This window comes from Camelina sativa, chromosome 3 (assembly GCF_030686135.1).
Source record: "Camelina sativa cultivar CO46 ecotype springtype chromosome 3, ASM3068613v1".
Lineage (NCBI taxonomy): Eukaryota > Viridiplantae > Streptophyta > Magnoliopsida > Brassicales > Brassicaceae > Camelina > Camelina sativa.
In genome coordinates, this window is record NC_141882.1 from 31,308,187 (window position 1) to 31,326,977 (window position 18,791).

General features: G+C 40.3%; 1 pseudogene; it reads right to left on the reverse strand.

Annotated features, from left to right (window-relative positions):
- Positions 1–18,644: 18,644 nt before the first annotated feature.
- The window catches only part of LOC147947939 (25S ribosomal RNA), a 2,964-nt pseudogene continuing 2,817 nt past the window's right edge, over positions 18,645–18,791 (reverse strand).

The window sequence follows — 18,791 nt, forward strand, 5'->3', positions numbered from 1 at the left end:
CATTTGACTAATTGTAAGAGTTCAGGATGAATTCGGAGTGTTTAGACAACACTTAAACCCGTTTTATCCCAAAATAGGCTTAAACCGAGAAAACAGGCTAAACCGGAGAGAAACATTGATTATAGCAGTAAACAGCTATGTTACTCTTTCTGGGGAAAAATATGTAACAATCCAATGGATTTGACTAATTATAAGGGTTTGAGTTGAATTTGGAGTGTTTAGACAACACTTAAACCCGTTTTATCCCAAAACAGGCTAAAACCGAGAGAAACATAGATTCGAACCGGTAAACAGATATGTTACTCTTTCTAGTGTCAAAATATGTAACAATACAATGCATTTTACTAATTATAAGAGTTTGGGTTGAATTTGGAGTGTTTAGACGCCACTTTTACCCATTTTTCCCAAAACAGGCTAAAACCAAGAAAACATTGATTCGAAGCAGTAAATTGCTTTATTACTGTTTCTAGGGTCAGAATGTGTGACAACCCAATGCATTTGACTAAATTTAAGAGTTCGGGATGAATTTGGAGTGTTTAGACAACACTTAAACCCGTTTTATCCCAAAATAGGCTTAAACCGAGAAAACAGGCTAAAACCAAGAGAAACATTGATTTGAAGCAATAAACAGCTATGTTACTCTTTCTAGGGTAAAAATATGCAACAATCCAATGCATTTGACTAATTATAAGGGGTTGGGTTGAATTTGGAGTGTTTAGACAACACTTAAACCCGTTTTATCCCAAAACAGGCTAAAACCGAGAGAAACATAGATTCGACCCGGTAAAAAGATATGTTACTCTTTCTAGTGTCAAAATATGTAACAATACAATGCATTTTACTAATTATAAGAGTTTGGGTTGAATTTGGAGTGTTTAGACGCCACTTTTACCCATTTTTTCCAAAACAGGCTAGAACCGAGAAAACATTGATTCGAAGCAGTAAATTGCTTTATTACTGTTTCTAGGGTCAGAATGTGTGACAACCCAATGCATTTGACTAATTGTAAGAGTTCAGGATGAATTCGGAGTGTTTAGACAACACTTAAACCCGTTTTATCCCAAAATAGGCTTAAACCGAGAAAACAGGCTAAACCGGAGAGAAACATTGATTATAGCAGTAAACAGCTATGTTACTCTTTCTGGGGAAAAATATGTAACAATCCAATGGATTTGACTAATTATAAGGGTTTGAGTTGAATTTGGAGTGTTTAGACAACACTTAAACCCGTTTTATCCCAAAACAGGCTAAAACCGAGAGAAACATAGATTCGAACCGGTAAACAGATATGTTACTCTTTCTAGTGTCAAAATATGTAACAATACAATGCATTTTACTAATTATAAGAGTTTGGGTTGAATTTGGAGTGTTTAGACGCCACTTTTACCCATTTTTCCCAAAACAGGCTAAAACCAAGAAAACATTGATTCGAAGCAGTAAATTGCTTTATTACTGTTTCTAGGGTCAGAATGTGTGACAACCCAATGCATTTGACTAAATTTAAGAGTTCGGGATGAATTTGGAGTGTTTAGACAACACTTAAACCCGTTTTATCCCAAAATAGGCTTAAACCGAGAAAACAGGCTAAAACCAAGAGAAACATTGATTTGAAGCAATAAACAGCTATGTTACTCTTTCTAGGGTAAAAATATGCAACAATCCAATGCATTTGACTAATTATAAGGGGTTGGGTTGAATTTGGAGTGTTTAGACAACACTTAAACCCGTTTTATCCCAAAACAGGCTAAAACCGAGAAAACAGGCTAAAACCGAGAGAAAACATAGATTCGTATAAGTAAACAGATATGTTACTCTTTCTCGGTTAAAATATGTAACAATACAATGCATTTTACTAATTATAAGAGTTTGGGTTGAATTTGGAGTGTTTAGACTCCCCTTTTACCCATTTTTCCCAAAACAGGCTAAAACCGAGAAAACATTGATTTGAAGCAGTAAATTGCTTTGTTACTGTTTCTAGGGTTAGAATGTGTGACAACCCAATGCATTTGACTAATTGTAAGAGTTCGGGATGAATTCGGAGTGTTTAGACAACACTTAAACCCGTTTTATCCCAAAATAGGCTTAAACCGAGAAAACAGGCTAAAACGGAGAGAAAAATTGATTATAGCTGTAAACAGCTATGTTACTCTTTCAGGGGGAAAATATGTAACAATCCAATGCATTTGACTAATTATAAGGGTTTGAGTTGAATTTGGAGTGTTTAGACAGCACTTAAACCCGTTTTATCCCAAAACAGGCTAAAACCGAGAGAAACATAGATTCGAACCCGTAAAAAGATATGTTACTCTTTCTAGTGTCAAAATATGTAACAATACAATGCATTTTACTAATTATAAGAGTTTGGGTTGAATTTAGAGTGTTTAGACGCCACTTTTACCCATTTTTTCCAAAACAGGCTAGAACCGAGAAAACATTGATTCAAAGCAGTAAATTGCTTTATTACTGTTTCTAGGGTCAGAATGTGTGACAACCCAATGCATTTGACTAATTGTAAGAGTTCAGGATGAATTCGGAGTGTTTAGACAACACTTAAACCCGTTTTATCCCAAAATAGGCTTAAACCGAGAAAACAGGCTAAAACGGAGAGAAAAATTGATTATAGCTGTAAACAGCTATGTTACTCTTTCTGGGGGAAAATATGTAACAATCCAATGCATTTGACTAATTATAAGGGTTTGAGTTGAATTTGGAGTGTTTAGACAGCACTTAAACCCGTTTTATCCCAAAACAGGCTAAAACCGAGAGAAACATAGATTCGAACCGGTAAAAAGATATGTTACTCTTTCTAGTGTCAAAATATGTAACAATACAATGCATTTTACTAATTATAAGAGTTTGGGTTGAATTTGGAGTGTTTAGACGCCACTTTTACCCATTTTTTCCAAAACAGGCTAGAACCGAGAAAACATTGATTCGAAGCAGTAAATTGCTTTATTACTGTTTCTAGGGTCAGAATGTGTGACAACCCAATGCATTTGACTAATTGTAAGAGTTCAGGATGAATTCGGAGTGTTTAGACAACACTTAAACCCGTTTTATCCCAAAATAGGCTTAAACCGAGAAAACAGGCTAAAACGGAGAGAAAAATTGATTACAGCTGTAAACAGCTATGTTACTCTTTCTGGGGGAAAATATGTAACAATCCAATGCATTTGACTAATTATAAGGGTTTGAGTTGAATTTGGAGTGTTTAGACAGCACTTAAACCCGTTTTATCCCAAAACAGGCTAAAACCGAGAGAAACATAGATTCGACCCGGTAAAAAGATATGTTACTCTTTCTAGTGTCAAAATATGTAACAATACAATGCATTTTACTAATTATAAGAGTTTGGGTTGAATTTGGAGTGTTTAGACGCCACTTTTACCCATTTTTTCCAAAACAGGCTAGAACCGAGAAAACATTGATTCGAAGCAGTAAATTGCTTTATTACTGTTTCTAGGGTCAGAATGTGTGACAACCCAATGCATTTGACTAATTGTAAGAGTTCAGGATGAATTCGGAGTGTTTAGACAACACTTAAACCCGTTTTATCCCAAAATAGGCTTAAACCGAGAAAACAGGCTAAAACGGAGAGAAAAATTGATTATAGCTGTAAACAGCTATGTTACTCTTTCTGGGGGAAAATATGTAACAATCCAATGCATTTGACTAATTATAAGGGTTTGAGTTGAATTTGGAGTGTTTAGACAGCACTTAAACCCGTTTTATCCCAAAACAGGCTAAAACCGAGAGAAACATAGATTCGACCCGGTAAAAAGATATGTTACTCTTTCTAGTGTCAAAATATGTAACAATACAATGCATTTTACTAATTATAAGAGTTTGGGTTGAATTTGGAGTGTTTAGACGCCACTTTTACCCATTTTTTCCAAAACAGGCTAGAACCGAGAAAACATTGATTCGAAGCAGTAAATTGCTTTATTACTGTTTCTAGGGTCAGAATGTGTGACAACCCAATGCATTTGACTAATTGTAAGAGTTCAGGATGAATTCGGAGTGTTTAGACAACACTTAAACCCGTTTTATCCCAAAATAGGCTTAAACCGAGAAAACAGGCTAAACCGGAGAGAAACATTGATTATAGCAGTAAACAGCTATGTTACTCTTTCTGGGGAAAAATATGTAACAATCCAATGGATTTGACTAATTATAAGGGTTTGAGTTGAATTTGGAGTGTTTAGACAACACTTAAACCCGTTTTATCCCAAAACAGGCTAAAACCGAGAGAAACATAGATTCGAACCGGTAAAAAGATATGTTACTCTTTGTAGTGTCAAAATATGTAACAATACAATGCATTTTACTAATTATAAGAGTTTGGGTTGAATTTGGAGTGTTTAGACGCCACTTTTACCCATTTTTTCCAAAACAGGCTAGAACCGAGAAAACATTGATTCGAAGCAGTAAATTGCTTTATTACTGTTTCTAGGGTCAGAATGTGTGACAACCCAATGCATTTGACTAATTGTAAGAGTTCAGGATGAATTCGGAGTGTTTAGACAACACTTAAACCCGTTTTATCCCAAAATAGGCTTAAACCGAGAAAACAGGCTAAAACGGAGAGAAAAATTGATTATAGCTGTAAACAGCTATGTTACTCTTTCTGGGGGAAAATATGTAACAATCCAATGCATTTGACTAATTATAAGGGTTTGAGTTGAATTTGGAGTGTTTAGACAGCACTTAAACCCGTTTTATCCCAAAACAGGCTAAAACCGAGAGAAACATAGATTCGACCCGGTAAAAAGATATGTTACTCTTTCTAGTGTCAAAATATGTAACAATACAATGCATTTTACTAATTATAAGAGTTTGGGTTGAATTTGGAGTGTTTAGACGCCACTTTTACCCATTTTTTCCAAAACAGGCTAGAACCGAGAAAACATTGATTCGAAGCAGTAAATTGCTTTATTACTGTTTCTAGGGTCAGAATGTGTGACAACCCAATGCATTTGACTAATTGTAAGAGTTCAGGATGAATTCGGAGTGTTTAGACAACACTTAAACCCGTTTTATCCCAAAATAGGCTTAAACCGAGAAAACAGGCTAAACCGGAGAGAAACATTGATTATAGCAGTAAACAGCTATGTTACTCTTTCTGGGGAAAAATATGTAACAATCCAATGGATTTGACTAATTATAAGGGTTTGAGTTGAATTTGGAGTGTTTAGACAACACTTAAACCCGTTTTATCCCAAAACAGGCTAAAACCGAGAGAAACATAGATTCGAACCGGTAAAAAGATATGTTACTCTTTGTAGTGTCAAAATATGTAACAATACAATGCATTTTACTAATTATAAGAGTTTGGGTTGAATTTGGAGTGTTTAGACGCCACTTTTACCCATTTTTTCCAAAACAGGCTAAAACCAAGAAAACATTGATTCGAAGCAGTAAATTGCTTTATTACTGTTTCTAGGGTCAGAATGTGTGTTGGGATTTCAAGAGAGAGAGCTCTTGACAAAGGAGAGACAACTCCCAAGGATTGAATCTTCTTATACCCACAACAAACTAACTCATTCTCAAGGGGGAAGGAGAGGTCATCAACTTGTGATGAACTCCCCACAAACAACCTAAATAGACCCCAAATACTAGATAGTAAATCGGATCTATGAAGGAGCAAACAGCCTAGTTTGAGACTAATCCTTGTTAAAGTATCACAACACTTAAGAGTTTGTGTACTTAGGTAGAAAGGATTTAGAATCAGTAAGCTAGGGAATAACAAGTAAATAAAGAAGAGTTTAGGTGAGATTTGAGAAGAGAATAGGCTGCCTTAAGGGCAGCCCCTAAACCGCTAACCCTAAACACTCTACATTTGTGATATGAACAAGAACACCATGTAGAGAGGAAAATCGGATTTCTCTTCTATTGAATAATGTTGTGTTGTTTTTTGTTGTTGTTGTTACATATGAGAGTGTATACAAAGCTTAATATAGAGATACAAATGCCATATGACCGTTGGAGAGAAGAAGAGAGTGATGAAAGTGACATTCTCGATTTGGTGTTGGTGAGAGTGACCTTTCCTTCCTTCACCAACCAAGGGCACATGTGATCTTCCCATAAGCCTCTCTCTCTTGTAGGGCCTCGCTTTCCTCCTCTCAAACTCGGCCTCTCTATCTACTGGACCGAGCGCAGGCCTAAGGGCCGAGACCGTACGGACGGGCCTTCTCTTCATTGTACGGACGGGCCTTCTCTTCATCGTACGGACGGGCCTGTACGGACGGGCCTGTACGGACGGGCCTGTACGGACGGGCCTTCTCTTCAATGTGTTCACGGCCTAACTGGCCGCTCACCGGACATGGGTCCGTTCACGGACACGGTACATGGTACCGGACACGGTACATGGTCGCTCACGGACACGGACATGGCCTTACCGGCCTTTACATGGCCTTTCCGGCCTTTCTTCTCTTCTTCCAAGGCTCGGCCTTACCGGCCTCTCCTCTCTCCTCCTTGGTACATTCTAATACTCCCCCGCACGCTTGATCGGTGGGACACCATGGGGACCAAAGATCAAGGGTGGAGTAGTGTAGTCTACCTCATTAAAAACCTCAACAAAGAAAACCTCTTGGGATAAAACTTTGTTAAAGGGAAAAAGAGTATAGCCTCCACTATCCATGATGTCCCTTGACCTTGGTTTAAAAAGAACCAGCTCTCTTCTCTTCATTATTTGAACCGCTACTTCTCCTTAGCCCACCTTGCCTTTGGCACCTTCCTTATGATCTCCATCCTTGCACCTTTAGAATTTCTTTGAGGCTCTCATAGTCTCCTTTACCCTTTAAACAAGTGATAAAGAAGAAAAGTGTAAGTGTATGCTATGAGGAATATCAAAGACAATTTCTATAAGTGTGACAATTTAAGAAAAATCATATGGAAGTGTAAAGACTAGCAATGGAACTAAAAATAATTAGGAATTTAAAGAGAGTAGGGTTTAGAGCACAGCCTTTTGGTGTTTTTATGAATAGGAGGGAGAGAGTGTTGATCATTGTTGCGGTTTTGACCTCTCTTCTTGAGACCGCTACTGACTGATATATGCCCACTGAATCGGGCATAACTTTTGATCGGCTACTCGGAATGGTATGATTTCACTTCCACTGGCAAGATAACTCTGTGGTCTAGAACTTTGGTGAAGAACGCGGAAGCTGAATCGAAGTGGAAGGGTTTCGTCCGAGTCGATCTTTGAGACGTCTCGGCAGAGATTTGCTTGTTGCCGAGAACAGAGAATGTGAGGGGCGGTGAGTATAATGTCTATCTCCCCCGTACCCTTGACTTGATGATGAGCTGACATCTCATCATTTTCCTTGAAACCTTGTGCTTGACCTTCCTCAAAGTCTGGTGCACATCCGATCAACTACTTGGCGCTAACACACATGCTCTTGGGCTGATTCATCACCTTCCACCAGCTTAACAAAGACTTGGTGGCCCTTGGTTCTAACTCCAGGCATTGTGCTGCGCCTTCTCATGGCTTCTTTGTAGCCTTCAACCTCGCCATTTCTTCTTGAGATAGCAAGTGAGCTCCACACAATCTTCAAGGTTGAAACTGAAACCAAATTCAATGGAACAGATTCTAAACAAGAGATTGTTAGAGATTAGAGTATAGAGTGTAGAGTGTAGAGTGTAAATGGAGAATAGAGAATAAGTAACCAAGAGTATAAGAGAGTATGGGGGGTAGTATAAGATGAGTGTAGAGTAGAATTGGGCTCAAGAGTTCCAATGGACAGAGTTATACTCTGTTTTCTTGAGTTTGAGACATCTTTGACAGCCAAGAACAACCAACAAGACAATCTCTTTTGGTGTTTTAATGGCTGAAACACATGGATCGTTTGGAAAATTAATTTCTCCAACGGTTTAGACAAATTTCATGGTAGAATCACTTAAACAAAGTGTTCTCCAAGATCTTAAGGCTTTAGATCCACGAAAATAACATATAGGAGATGTTTTTCGTGGTCCCAAGCAAAGAAGAAACAAAAGGCCTTTGGAACACCCTATTGTCCATCGGTTAAAAGAATGCATCCTTGGACCAGCTTTAATCTATTTGACCAAGCATACCATATATGCGAAAAACAAGATCTCTCTCTTCCTCAAGCGTGAATCTGGACACACCATATGACCAGAAACAAAGCTTTCTCAACCTTGAGATGAAGAAGAAGCGATTTAGCATCTAAAGCAAAATCCAAAGAGGATCCTGTGGCACATATAAGCACACAAGAACCGTGAATCCTCACCCTGAACAACATAATTTGTTCATCGGTTCATCACTTCCCCATTTAGACAAAACTATTACCAAATCGGTAAAGCATAAGGATGAGGCTTTTAAACTCGATTTCTCTTCACTCACTTGGTCTACAAATTCTAACAAGATAAGAGACCAAGCTTACTCAACATTGAGCTGTAAGAGAATCGTTTTTAACAACAAAAGCAAAGTTAAAGCTTTAAAGAACTAAGCTAAGCGAATTAACACCTAAGCTAAGTTTAAAACTTTAACTAAGCTATCTCCTAAGAGATTTAACTTGAGAACGAGTTTGAATCACCAAGAACAGATCCTGCTCTGATACCATGTTGGGATTTCAAGAGAGAGAGCTCTTGACAAAGGAGAGACAACTCCCAAGGATTGAATCTTCTTATACCCACAACAAACTAACTCATTCTCAAGGGGGAAGGAGAGGTCATCAACTTGTGATGAACTCCCCACAAACAACCTAAATAGACCCCAAATACTAGATAGTAAATCGGATCTATGAAGGAGCAAACAGCCTAGTTTGAGACTAATCCTTGTTAAAGTATCACAACACTTAAGAGTTTGTGTACTTAGGTAGAAAGGATTTAGAATCAGTAAGCTAGGGAATAACAAGTAAATAAAGAAGAGTTTAGGTGAGATTTGAGAAGAGAATAGGCTGCCTTAAGGGCAGCCCCTAAACCGCTAACCCTAAACACTCTACATTTGTGATATGAACAAGAACACCATGTAGAGAGGAAAATCGGATTTCTCTTCTATTGAATAATGTTGTGTTGTTTTTTGTTGTTGTTGTTACATATGAGAGTGTATACAAAGCTTAATATAGAGATACAAATGCCATATGACCGTTGGAGAGAAGAAGAGAGTGATGAAAGTGACATTCTCGATTTGGTGTTGGTGAGAGTGACCTTTCCTTCCTTCACCAACCAAGGGCACATGTGATCTTCCCATAAGCCTCTCTCTCTTGTAGGGCCTCGCTTTCCTCCTCTCAAACTCGGCCTCTCTATCTACTGGACCGAGCGCAGGCCTAAGGGCCGAGACCGTACGGACGGGCCTTCTCTTCATTGTACGGACGGGCCTTCTCTTCATCGTACGGACGGGCCTGTACGGACGGGCCTTCTCTTCAATGTGTTCACGGCCTAACTGGCCGCTCACCGGACATGGGTCCGTTCACGGACACGGTACATGGTACCGGACACGGTACATGGTCGCTCACGGACACGGACATGGCCTTACCGGCCTTTACATGGCCTTTCCGGCCTTTCTTCTCTTCTTCCAAGGCTCGGCCTTACCGGCCTCTCCTCTCTCCTCCTTGGTACATTCTAATAATGTGTGACAACCCAATGCATTTGACTAATTGTAAGAGTTCAGGATGAATTCGGAGTGTTTAGACAACACTTAAACCCGTTTTATCCCAAAATAGGCTTAAACCGAGAAAACAGGCTAAACCGGAGAGAAACATTGATTATAGCAGTAAACAGCTATGTTACTCTTTCTGGGGAAAAATATGTAACAATCCAATGGATTTGACTAATTATAAGGGTTTGAGTTGAATTTGGAGTGTTTAGACAACACTTAAACCCGTTTTATCCCAAAACAGGCTAAAACCGAGAGAAACATAGATTCGAACCGGTAAACAGATATGTTACTCTTTCTAGTGTCAAAATATGTAACAATACAATGCATTTACTAATTATAAGAGTTTGGGTTGAATTTGGAGTGTTTAGACGCCACTTTTACCCATTTTTCCCAAAACAGGCTAAAACCAAGAAAACATTGATTCGAAGCAGTAAATTGCTTTATTACTGTTTCTAGGGTCAGAATGTGTGACAACCCAATGCATTTGACTAATTGTAAGAGTTCGGGATGAATTTGGAGTGTTTAGACAACACTTAAACCCGTTTTATCCCAAAATAGGCTTAAACCGAGAAAACAGGCTAAAACCAAGATAAACATTGATTTGAAGCAATAAACAGCTATGTTACTCTTTCTAGGGTAAAAATATGCAACAATCCAATGCATTTGACTAATTATAAGGGGTTGGGTTGAATTTGGAGTGTTTAGACAACACTTAAACCCGTTTTATCCCAAAACAGGCTAAAACCGAGAAAACAGGCTAAAACCGAGAGAAAACATAGATTCGTATAAGTAAACAGATATGTTACTCTTTCTCGGTTAAAATATGTAACAATACAATGCATTTTACTAATGATAAGAGTTTGGGTTGAATTTGGAGTGTTTAGACTCCCCTTTTACCCATTTTTCCCAAAACAGGCTAAAACCGAGAAAACATTGATTTGAAGCAGTAAATTGCTTTGTTACTGATTCTAGGGTTAGAATGTGTGACAACCCAATGCATTTGACTAATTGTAAGAGTTCGGGATGAATTCGGAGTGTTTAGACAACACTTAAACCCGTTTTATCCCAAAATAGGCTTAAACCGAGAAAACAGGCTAAAACGGAGAGAAACATTGATTATAGCAGTAAACAGCTATGTTACTCTTTCTGGGGAATATATGTAACAGTCCAATGCATTTGATTAATTATAAGGGTCTGGGTTTAATTTGGAGTGTTTAGACAACACTTAAACCCGTTTTATCCCTAAACAGGGTAAAACCGAGACAAAACATAGATTCGAAGCCGTAAACAGATATGTTACTCTTTCTAGGGTCAAAATATGTAACAATACAATGCATTTTACTAATTATAAGAGTTTGGGTTGAATTTGGAGTGTTTAGACTCCCCTTTTACCCATTTTTCCCAAAACAGGCTAAAACCGAGAAAACATTTATTTGAAGCAGTAAATTGCTTTGTTACTGTTTCTAGGGTCAGAATGTGTGACAACCCAATGCATTTGACTAATTGTAAGAGTTCGGGATGAATTCGGAGTGTTTAGACAACACTTAAACCCGTTTTATCCCAAAATAGGCTTAAACCGAGAAAACAGGCTAAAACGGAGGGAAACATTGATTATAACAGTAAACAGCTATGTTACTCTTTCTGGGGAAAATATGTAACAATCCAATGCATTTGATTAATTGTAAGGGTCTGGGTTTAATTTGGAGTGTTTAGACAACACTTAAACCCGTTTTATCCCAAAACAGGCTAAAACCGAGACAAAACATAGATTCGAAGCCGTAAACAGATATGTTACTCTTTCTAGGGTCAAAATATGTAACAATACAATGCATTTTACTAATTATAAGAGTTTGGGTTGAATTTGGAGTGTTTAGACGTCACTTTTACCCATTTTACCCAAAACAGGCTAGAACCAAGAAAACATTGATTCGAAGCAGTAAATTGCTTTATTACTGTTTCTAGGGTCAGAATGTGTGACAACCAATTGCATTTGACTAATTGTAAGAGTTCGGGATGAATTTGGAGTGTTTAGACAACACTTAAACCCGTTTTATCCCAAAATAGGCTTAAACCGAGAAAACAGGCTAAAACCAAGAGAAACATTGATTTGAAGCAATAAACAGCTATGTTACTCTTTCTAGGGTAAAAATATGCAACAATCCAATGCATTTGACTAATTATAAGGGGTTGGGTTGAATTTGGAGTGTTTAGACAACACTTAAACCCGTTTTATCCCAAAAAAGGCTAAAACCGAGAAAACAGGCTAAAACCGAGAGAAAACATAGATTCGTATAAGTAAACAGATATGTTACTCTTTCTAGGGTCAAAATATGTAACAATACAATGCATTTTACTAATTATAAGAGTTTGGGTTGAATTTGGAGTGTTTAGACTCCCCTTTTACCCATTTTTCCCAAAACAGGCTAAAACCGAGAAAACATTTATTTGAAGCAGTAAATTGCTTTATTACTGTTTTTAGAGTTAGAATGTGTGACAACCCAATGCATTTGACTAATTGTAAGAGTTCGGGATGAATTCGGAGTGTTTAGACAACACTTAAACCCGTTTTATCCCAAAATAGGCTTAAACCGAGAAAACAGGCTAAAACGGAGAGAAACATTGATTATAGCAGTAAACAGCTATGTTACTCTTTCTGGGGAAAATATGTAACAGTCCAATGCATTTGATTAATTATAAGGGTCTGAGTTTAATTTGGAGTGTTTAGACAACACTTAAACCCGTTTTATCCCAAAACAGGCTAAAACCGAGACAAAACATAGATTCGAAGCCGTAAACAGATATGTTACTCTTTCTAGGGTCAAAATATGTAACAATACAATGCATTTTACTAATTATAAGAGTTTGGGTTGAATTTGGAGTGTTTAGACGTCACTTTTACCCATTTTTCCCAAAACAGGCTAGAACCGAGAAAACATTGATTCGAAGCAGTAAATTGCTTTATTACTGTTTCTAGGGTCAGAATGTGTGACAACCCAATGCATTTGACTAATTGTAAGAGTTCAGGATGAATTCGGAGTGTTTAGACAACACTTAAACCCGTTTTATCCCAAAATAGGCTTAAACTGAGAAAACAGGCTAAAACGGAGAGAAAAATTGATTATAGCTGTAAACAGCTATGTTACTCTTTCTGGGGGAAAATATGTAACAATCCAATGCATTTGACTAATTATAAGGGTTTGAGTTGAATTTGGAGTGTTTAGACAGCACTTAAACCCGTTTTATCCCAAAACAGGCTAAAACCGAGAGAAACATAGATTCGAACCGGTAAAAAGATATGTTACTCTTTCTAGTGTCAAAATATGTAACAATACAATGCATTTTACTAATTATAAGAGTTTGGGTTGAATTTGGAGTGTTTAGTATTGATCAAGAGAATAAGCCTAAGGCAGCCATGGCCGTCCGTACAATTATGGGGCCGTCCGTACAACCAAGCAATAAGGCCGAGTCATGTAAGTGTGTAAAGACAATGAGGAGGCCTGCTCTCCTTAGGCCCATGAGAAGGATCTAGAATGTCGCTTGTAGCCGTTAGAGAGGAGGAACAAGTGGAGTCACGGGTTATGTTGTGTTTAAGGAGACTAGGACGGGTCACTATCACCGTTGGGATTAGTTCTATCTCTCTCCTTGTCCCTATCACTTATACGATCGGTTGGTAGAGGGTGTAGCCCTAATTTTCCCTTGATATATATAGACTTTAGCCTACATTGTAATATGTATTCTTATGGAACAATAACCTAATCTTTTCTTCTTCCTCATTCTCTTTGTCTACCGATATCTCTCATCAATCTCTTGATTCTCTTCTTTATTCTACAAAGTCTTACATGGTATCAGAGCAAGTTCTTCGATTCTCTACAGTCTAATCTCATTCTCCTACTCATTTCTACACTCTAGTCTCCTTATCTTCGTTTCTTCTTACTCGCATCCCATTTATTCTCCGGGTAAAAGCTTTACCCATCGGTCCATAGAAATCCGACCATGGAAAACGCCAAGCCCATTGTTTCACCGGTTGTCCTAAAGGGGACAAACTACTTGCTGTGGACAAGAACCACAAGAACCGCCCTTGGAGGTCGTGGCCTTTGGAGTCATGTCGAGTCCGACTATGTCCCAAAGAAAAACCCCAAAGGAGAGGACGCTTCCGAGGCGGAAGCGGAGGAAGAGAGCGAGAGGAAGGCCAAATGGTTCCAAGAAGACCAAGTTGTCCTATCTGTTCTCCAAAACTCTCTGGACACGCCTATCCTTGAGGCCTACTCATATTGCGAGACGGCCAAGGAACTGTGGGAAACACTTAAAGGCGTGTATGGTAATGTCTCTAACATGACTAGAGTCTTTGAGGTCAAGAAGGCCATAAATGATCTTAACCAAGATGATGTGGAGTTCACTAAGCATCTTGGTAAGTTCCGTGCACTATGGTCCGAGCTTGACATGTTGCGGCCAAGTACACTTGAGGCAAGTGTGCTAAACGAAAGAAAGGAGCAAGACAAAGTCTTCGGACTCCTACTTACCTTGAACCCGTCCTTCAACGACCTCTTGAAGCACATCCTAAGGGCAGAGAAGCTCCCCTCCTTTGAGGATATTTGCTCCCAAATTCAGAAAGAGCAAGGATCCCTTGATTTGTTTAGCGGTAAGGGGGAGCTTGCTTCGGCCAACAAAGGAATGTACAAGCAAGAGGAGAGGAAGTTGTTGGTGTGCGACCACTGCAAGAAGCGGGGTCATCTGAAAGACAAGTGCTGGGTTCTCCATCCTCATCTCAAGCCGGCCAAGTTCAAAGCCAACCTCTCAAAGGAAGCGGTTAGCGATAAAGGAGCCGGATCATCAAAGCAGGGAGATGAGGTGGCCATGACCGCAGCCTACGGAGATGTGGTGAGGAAGTCAGACCTTGAGGCTCTCATCCGCTCCATTGCTTCACTCAAGGAGTCTGGTATCTCTTTCTTTACTTCTAGGCCTAGCAAATCGCTTGTTATTGACTCGGGAGCCTCACATCATATGATTAGTAACCCTAGTTTAATTGACAACATAAAACCGGCCTTAGGAAATGTTGTTATTGCAAATGGAGAACAAATACCAGTAAAGGGAATAGGGGACTTGAAACTATTTGATAAAACCTCAAAAGCTTTCTTTATGCCTACCTTTACCTCCAATTTACTATCGGTTAAGAGGGCCACAAATGATTTGAATTGTTATGCAATCTTTGGTCCTAACAATGTTTATTTTCAGGATATTGAGACTGGAAAGGTTCTTGGAGAAGGGCAAGGGAGTGGAGATCTCTATGTCCTAGAGAAAACCGATCCAAATTTATCCTCTACTAAGTCTTGTTTTGTTGTTGATTCGAATATGGTGTGGCATGCTAGGCTCGGCCACCCACATTCACGTGCTTTAGGGTTGATGTTTCCTAATATTTCTTTTGATAATTCTACTTGTGAACCTTGTATTCTTGGAAAACATTGCAAGTCTATCTTTCCTAAGTCAACTACTATTTATGAGAATTGTTTTGATTTGGTTCACTCAGATGTTTGGACATCACCATGCCTATCTAGAGATAATAACAAGTATTTTGTGACTTTTATTGATGAAAAATCAAAATACACTTGGATTACCTTGTTGCCATCTAAAGATAGAGTATTTGATGCCTTTATCAATTTTCAAAATTATGTGACTAATCACTTCAATGCTAAACTTAAGGTACTTAGGTCTGATAATGGGGGGGAATACACAAGTTGCAAGTTCAAAGAACATCTCTCCAAGCATGGCATTCTCCATCAAACTAGTTGTCCCTACACGCCACAACAAAATGGTGTGGCCGAGAGGAAGAACCGGCACCTCATGGAAGTGGCGCGGGCAATCATGTTCCATTCGAGTGTTCCTAAACGATATTGGGGTGATGCCGTGATGACTGCATGCTACCTAATCAACCGAACACCAACTAGAGTTCTTCATGACTTATCTCCATTTGAAGTACTAAACAAATTTAAACCATCTCTTGATCACTTACGAGTTTTCGGCTGTGTTTGTTTTGTGTTAGTACCAGGAGAACAAAGGAGTAAGCTGGATGCCAAAAGTACAAAGTGTATGTTCATTGGCTACTCCACCACACAAAAGGGGTACAAATGTTATGATCCGGCCACAAGTCGACTATATGTCTCTCGAGACGTCCGGTTTCTAGAACATGTGGGCTACCATGACAAGAGGGATTGGAACAGCCTTAAAGATCTCTCTCACTCACCTAATGACCGAGCTTCGAGTCTACGGTTCCTTCTTGATCACCTTGGCAACCCATCTCCACCAACGGGTGCCGTGCGGCCAACACTAAGTCAAATTTCTACCGATGGTGGGTCTGACCAAGGAGATGCAAATGACAATGGTTCAGCCCAAGATGGTGAATCTCTCGGGTCTGGCCTACCCATAACCGGTGTTCCCGTCCCTGGCCCTACAACGGACACGCATGCTCCGGCGGCGGCCTCTACCGAGGAAAACACGGAGACGGCCCCTACGGACGGTACGTCCACCGTGTTGCCTAGCGTGGATCCACTTCCGGCACCAGTCCTGCGTCGGAGCACCAGACCTCGATCAGATCCCTCCACTTGGAAGAACAAGCGTGTCTATTACAACAGCCAAGCTGTCGCTCATCCCATTCAGTCCGTTTGTTCCCTTGAGCTGTTACCTGCTGATCACCAAGCTTTCTTCGGCCAAGTGGACGCCAATTGGATCCCGCAGACATATGATGAAGCTAAGGAACATCAAGTTTGGTTAGATGCGGTCAAGAATGAAACTGGCGCCATGATCCGGAATCATACGTGGGACGAATCGGATCTTCCTCAAGGCAAGCGGGCAGTTAGCTCCAAATGGGTGTTTACCATAAAGTATTTGAGCAATGGTGACATTGAACGGCATAAAGCCAGGTTAGTGGCCCGTGGCTTCACCCAAACCTATGGCGCGGACTACACGGACACCTTTGCACCCGTGGCCAAGCTCCATACGGTTCGGGTTGTGCTGTCTCTTGCTGTCAACCTCTCATGGGACTTATGGCAGATGGATGTGAAGAACGCCTTCCTTCAAGGTGAACTTGATGAAGAAGTGTACATGACGCCTCCTCCCGGCCTTGAAGACATGGTTACACCCGGAAAAGTCTTGAGGCTACGTAAGGCCATCTATGGCCTTAAGCAGTCCCCACGAGCGTGGTACCACAAACTAAGCTCCACTCTCAAGACTGATGGTTTTACGCGATCGGAGGCTGATCATACTCTCTTCACGCGTCGCACCTCTATTGGTTGGGTGGTGGTGCTCATATACGTCGACGACATCATCGTGACTGGTGATGATAAGGCGGCCATTCAGGACACCAAGGACTCTCTCAAGTCGGTATTTGACATCAAGGACCTTGGGGAACTCAAATACTTTCTTGGTATTGAGATTTGTCGCTCACCGGAAGGACTCTTCCTCTCACAACGCAAGTTTACTCTTGACTTGTTAGAGGAGACTGGCAAGCTTGGTGTGTCTCCGGTTGCTACGCCCCTTGATGAAGATTACCAGCTCAAGCGAAAGGGGGAGAGCTTACGGGCAAAAGAAGGCCGACCTAAGGAACCAATGGACGAGCCATTCTTAGACGTCACACGCTACCGCCGGCTTGTAGGTAAGCTGATATACCTTACTATCACACGACCTGACATATCCTATGCTGTGAATCAGGTTAGCCAACATATGAAGGCACCAAGCAAGTACCAATGGAGTCAAGTCGAAAGGATCCTAAGCTATCTCAAGGGCAGTCCGGGTCAAGGTATTTGGATGGGCAAGAATGACAACACCGAAATCGTTGGCTATTGTGATGCGGATTACAATGGCGACACGCTGGATAGGAGATCCACCACTGGGTACTGCACGTTTGTTGGAGGCAACTTGGTTACATGGAGGTCTAAGAAACAAAAGGTGGTTTCATGCTCTAGCGCCGAGGCCGAGTATAGAGCTATGAGGAAGCTCACTAACGAGATGACATGGCTGAAGGGCCTACTCAAGGACTTAGGCATCGAGACAAAGCAGCCCATGACCATGCACTGCGACAATGAAGCGGCTATCCACATTGCCACAAACTCAGTCTTTCATGAGAGGACCAAGCACATAGAAAGCGATTGCCACAAGGTGAGAGAGAAGATTGAAGAAGGAGTGGTGTTACCATGCCACACAAGGAGTCAAGATCAGCTAGCTGACATCTTCACCAAGTCTGCAAGCTCCAAGGTTTGTGATCACATCTACAGCAAACTTGGACTTGTAGACATTACACGGCCATGATCAAGCTTCCCTAATCCGTGGACAGCACACTCTTTTTCCCTTGACTTGGTTTTGTCCCATGAGGTTTTCTAAGTCAAGGTTTTTAATGAGGTGCTGCTTCACGGGTTCCAAGCTTAGCCATTTCACTCGGCTAAGCTTGAGGGGGAGTATTGATCAAGAGAATAAGCCTAAGGCAGCCATGGCCGTCCGTACAATTATGGGGCCGTCCGTACAACCAAGCAATAAGGCCGAGTCATGTAAGTGTGTAAAGACAATGAGGAGGCCTGCTCTCCTTAGGCCCATGAGAAGGATCTAGAATGTCGCTTGTAGCCGTTAGAGAGGAGGAACAAGTGGAGTCACGGGTTATGTTGTGTTTAAGGAGACTAGGACGGGTCACTATCACCGTTGGGATTAGTTCTATCTCTCTCCTTGTCCCTATCACTTATACGATCGGTTGGTAGAGGGTGTAGCCCTAATTTTCCCTTGATATATATAGACTTTAGCCTACATTGTAATATGTATTCTTATGGAACAATAACCTAATCTTTTCTTCTTCCTCATTCTCTTTGTCTACCGATATCTCTCATCAATCTCTTGATTCTCTTCTTTATTCTACAAAGTCTTACATTTAGACGCCACTTTTACCCATTTTTTCCAAAACAGGCTAGAACCGAGAAAACATTGATTCGAAGCAGTAAATTGCTTTATTACTGTTTCTAGGGTCAGAATGTGTGACAACCCAATGCATTTGACTAATTGTAAGAGTTCAGGATGAATTCGGAGTGTTTAGACAACACTTAAACCCGTTTTATCCCAAAATAGGCTTAAACCGAGAAAACAGGCTAAACCGGAGAGAAACATTGATTATAGCAGTAAACAGCTATGTTACTCTTTCTGG